General features: G+C 39.6%; 2 pseudogenes; both read right to left on the bottom strand.

Moving 5' to 3' along the window:
• LOC101350395 (olfactory receptor 7E24-like) lies at positions 1-2,747 on the bottom strand (annotated as a pseudogene).
• A 1,473-nt stretch (positions 2,748-4,220) lies between these two features.
• Positions 4,221-4,951, bottom strand: part of LOC101350138 (olfactory receptor 7E24-like) — a 1,103-nt pseudogene continuing 372 nt past the window's right edge.

Here is a 4,951-nt window from a genome sequence, read left to right as displayed (position 1 = left end):
TTAAAAATAGGCTGTTCTGCTAAGTAGCCTTTGCAAGTCCCTCTTGGTGTCTCTGTTATGCAGGCTGTAGATGAAGGGGTTCAGCATGGGGTGACAATGGAGTACATCACTGGGGCCACTGCAGCACTCCTGAAAGAAGGAGAGAAAAACAAACTGAGGTATACACCAAGGCCTGTTCCATTAAATAAGCAAACAACTGACAGGTGAAAGCCACAAATGAATAAGGCTTTATACTTCCCACCTGATGATGGGACTCTCACAAAGGAGGACACAATTCGAGTATAAGAGAAAATGATCCCTTAGACCAGAACACCACTGAAAAATGGCCCCAATACAATATACTAGTATGGTATTTGTGGAGGTGTCAGAACAGGCAAGGCTGAAAAGCCGAGGAGGATCACAGAAGAAACTTGCGATTTTCACATCTGTGCAGAAGGTAAGTTGTAACACCATTAAGCAGTGCAGCTGGGAGTCCAAAAGGCTAATGAAAAATGATACCAAAACCAACGGACCACAGAGGCGAGGGTTCATCATGACTGGGTAGTGCAGGGGATGACAAAATGGCCACAAACCTATCATAGGCCATTGTAGTGAGGAGCCGACTGTCCATGCATGCAATAAATTTTAAAAAGACAACTGAATCAGGTAGTCAACATCGGAGATGATTTTGTGGTGTGTGTGAAAGTCATGAAGCATCTTTGGGACTGTGATGAATGTGAAATCAATGTCAGCCAAGGACAGGTTGGAGAGGAAGAAATACATGGAGAGAGTAGAGGTGGCTGTCAGTGCTGACGGCCAGGATAATGAGAAAGTTCCCAAGCAAGGTGACCAGGTACATGGACAAGAACATTCCAAAGGGGTGGTTGCAGTTCTGGATCATTTGAGAGGCCCAGGAGGAGGAATTCAGAGACATGTGTTATATTCTGAGGTTCTATGTAGCAGAGACACCGTTAAAGAAAGAAAAGAAGTGTTCATAAAAGGAAACAAGTAAACGCACAACCAGCAAGGCAACTACATTTTGAATTCTAGAAATTCACATGTAAAGCATTCACACTTAAGTACCATATACCACCGTTAGCAATATTTCTCAATTGTAGCAAAACCGCTATTAATAGAACTCCTTGTTCATTGGTTTCTGTACCCCTTCTATACACACCACTTTAGAGATACTTGACTGAACAATGTTAGAGGAGCAAAGATATTTAGAGACAACAAATTCATAATGACAGTAAAACAATCAACTAAAGAAGAAATAGAAAACTTCAACAGACCATAACAAGTGAAGAGATAAAGGCACTAGTGAAACACTTTCCAATAAAGTCCAGAGCCAGATGGTCACTGGGGAATTCTGTCAATCATTTACAGAAGTGACTTCAATACTTCTTAAAATTTTCAAGAAAAAAAAGGAGGAAATGCTCCTTAATTCATTCTATGTTGTTAGCATTACCCTGATACCAAAACAAGACAAAGACACCACAAGAAAAGAAAACTAAGACCAATATCTCTCATGAATGTAGATGCAAAAAATCTTCAACAAAATATTAGCAAAAGTATATTAAAAAGATTATGCACCATGATTGAGTAGGGTTTATCCCACAAATGCAAGGGTGGTTCAACATTAGAAAATCAATATAAACACACCACATCAATAAAACAAGGGAAAAAAACTACATGATAATCTCAATCAATGCTTAAAAGGCTTTTGACAAAATCCAACACCCTTTCATGATAAAAATACTCAACAAGATAGAAACAGAAGACAAATTCCTTAACTTGATAGAGGGCTTTTATGAAAAGCCCACAGCTAACATCATACTAAAGGGAGAAAGACTAAGTGATTTACTCTTAAGTTCAGGAACAAGTGACACAGGCTCTCACCACTGCCATGTAATACTGTACTGGAAGTTCTAAACAGAGTGATTCGGCAAGAGAAAAGAAATAAAAAGCATCCAAATTGGGAAGAAAGAAGTAAAACTATCCCCCTTTTTGCAGATGACATGATCCTAAATATAAGACCCAAAGAATTGACAAGAAAGCTATTAGAATGAATAATTGAAATTGGCAAAGTGGTAGGATAGAAAGTCAAAGCACAAAAAAGTAGTGTTTTTGTACATCATCAACAATCTGAAAAATAAATTTAGGAAACAATTCCATTTACATTACCATCTAAAAGAATAAAATACCTAAGAATATATTTAACCAGAGAGGTGAAAGACTTGTACACTGAAAATATAAGACATGACTAAAAGAAGCTAAAACCAAACAAAAACAAAAAAAGAAACCAAGCCTGTTGCCATCGAGTCGATTCTGACTTATAGCAACCCTATGGTACAGAGTAGAAATGCCCAAGACATGTAAGCAGTTTTTGAACAAGTTTCACTGAGATCAGTAGTCTTCAACTTTGGCTGCCAACTAGTATCTACCAGGGTGCTTTGAAAAATCCTCCGTCTTACCCTATACCCCACAATTAGTAATCTAGACACCCTGGTGTTGGAACTCAGATATGAGTATTTTTTAAAACATTTAATTGTGTTTTAGGTGAAAATGTACACAGCAAATTTGATTCCTACATAAAAATTATTATAGAACACATCCATGACATTGGTTACATTTTTCACAATGCATCAAGATTCTCATTATTTCCGTTCTTTTTGTTCTGTTTCCATAGATCTAGCTACCCTTCCCCTCCTTACCTTCTCATCATTGTTTTGGGGTTAATACTGACCATTTGGTTTAATATAGTTCATTATTTAAGGGATAAGGCATGAGTATTTTTAATGTTCACTACATGATTCCAATACGAATATGAATATGATTGAAGGCAGAGTAACATCATACATCTGTCAGTCTGTTGTAGTGTGGTGGCTATGTGTTGCTGTGATACTGGAAGCTTTGCCACCAGTATTTCAAATATCAGCAGGGTCACCGTTGATGGACAGATGGCAGCAGAGCTTCCAGACTATGACAAACTAGGAAGAAGGACATGGCAGTCTACTTCTGAAAAAATTGGACAGTGAAAACCTTACGAATACCTGCAATATGCAAATGACACAACCTTGCTTTCTGAAAGTGAAGAGGACTTGAAGCACTTACTGATGAAGATCGAAGACTACAGCCTTCAGTATAGATCACACCTCAACATAAAGAAAACACAAATCCTCACAACTGAACCAATAAGCAAAGTAATGATAAATGGAGAAAAGGCTGATGTTGTCAAGGATTTCATTTTACTTGAGTCTACAATCAATACCGACGGACACAGCAGTCAGGAAATCAAAGCATGTATTTCGTTGGGCAAATTTGCTGCAAAAGACCTCTTTAAATGTTAAAAAGAAAAGATGTCACTTTGAGGACTAAGGTGCACTTGACCCAAGCCATGATATTTTCAATCACCTTATATGCATGGGAAGCTGAACAATGAATAAGGAAGAGCGAAGAACTGATGCCTTTGAATTATGGTGTTGGCAAAGAATATGGCATATACCATGGATTGCCAGAAGAACCAACAAGTCTGTCTTGGAAGAAATACAGCCAGAGTGCTCCTTGGAAGTGAGGATGGCAAAACTTCATCTCACATAATTTAGGCATGTTATAAGGAGGGGCAAGTCCCTGGAGAAGCACCTCATGCTTGGTAGAGTAGAGGGTCAGCGAAATAAAGGAAGACCCTCAAAGAGATGGATTGACACAATGGCTACAACAGTGAGTTCAAGCATAAGAATGATTGTGAGGATGATGCAGGACTGGGCTTTGTTTCATTCTGTCATACATAGGGTCACTAGGATTCAGAAGTGACTCGACAGCACCCGACAAGAAGCATTATCACACCCAACTTGTATAAGTATATAAGATACATATAAAAGTTGTATGGACATAGGTGTGAACTGTGGAAAGGGTGGAGGATTGTATTTTTTTAAAGAGACTGTGCATTTCACCAGGATACCTGTGTATTAGATGATAAATACAGAAGTTTATATGGGTGTCATATGACTCAGTTGGGCAGACACATGATGTACGGCAGATTCCAGAACATTGCCCAACTCCCAAAAAAGTGCCAATAACCAACATAATATTCTGATATGAAATATCAAGACGAACAAAATCCATGGGAGCTACACAAATTATGTGACCAAAGGAGCAAGTATTCCAGCACCATATATATTGTTTTGCTGCCAAATATAACACACACACACACACACACACACACACACACACATATCAAATTAAGATATTCTGTTGAGGAGTCTCTGTAGGGCTCTCTTGATGTCTGTGTTCCTCCGGCTGTAGATGAAAGGATTCAGCATGGGGGCGACAACAGTGAACATCACTGAGGCCACTGCACCCTTCCTGAGAGAAGGCGAGACAGCTGAGCTCAGGTATACACCGGTGGCCAGCCGTTCCATAAAACAAGCACGCAACTGACAGGTGAAAGCCACAAGTGAAAAAAGCTTTAGACTTACCACTTGATGATGGGACTCTCAAAATGGAGGATACAATTCGAATATAAGAGAAAAGGATCCCTGAGGTTGGAATACTGGCAAAGATGGCACCAATTAAATATATTAACACGGTATTGGTGGAGGTGTTAGAACAAGCAAGGTTGAAAAGTTGAGGAGGGTCACAGAAGAAACTAGGGATTTCCACATCTGTGCAGAAGGTAAGTTGTGACACCATCATGCAGTGTAGCTGGGAGTCAAAAAAGCTGATGAAAATTGACACCAGGACCAGCAAGCCACATAGACGGGGGCTCATGATGACTGGGTAGCGTAGGGGATGACAGATGGCCACAAACTGGTCATAGGCCATCACCATCAGGAGTAGACTGTCCAGACATGCAAAAAGATATAAAAAAGACAACTGAATCAGATGTCTCTCTGGTATGTGTGAGTATTCACAAGCACCTTTGGGATGGTGGTGGAGGTAAAACCAATGTCAGCTAAGGACAGGCTGGAGA

The sequence above is a fragment of the Trichechus manatus genome, unplaced genomic scaffold (genome assembly GCF_000243295.1).
Source record: "Trichechus manatus latirostris isolate Lorelei unplaced genomic scaffold, TriManLat1.0 scaffold00057, whole genome shotgun sequence".
Classification (NCBI taxonomy): domain Eukaryota; kingdom Metazoa; phylum Chordata; class Mammalia; order Sirenia; family Trichechidae; genus Trichechus; species Trichechus manatus.
Note: the sequence above shows the minus strand (reverse complement) of the source record. Positions and strands in the feature narration are given on the sequence as shown.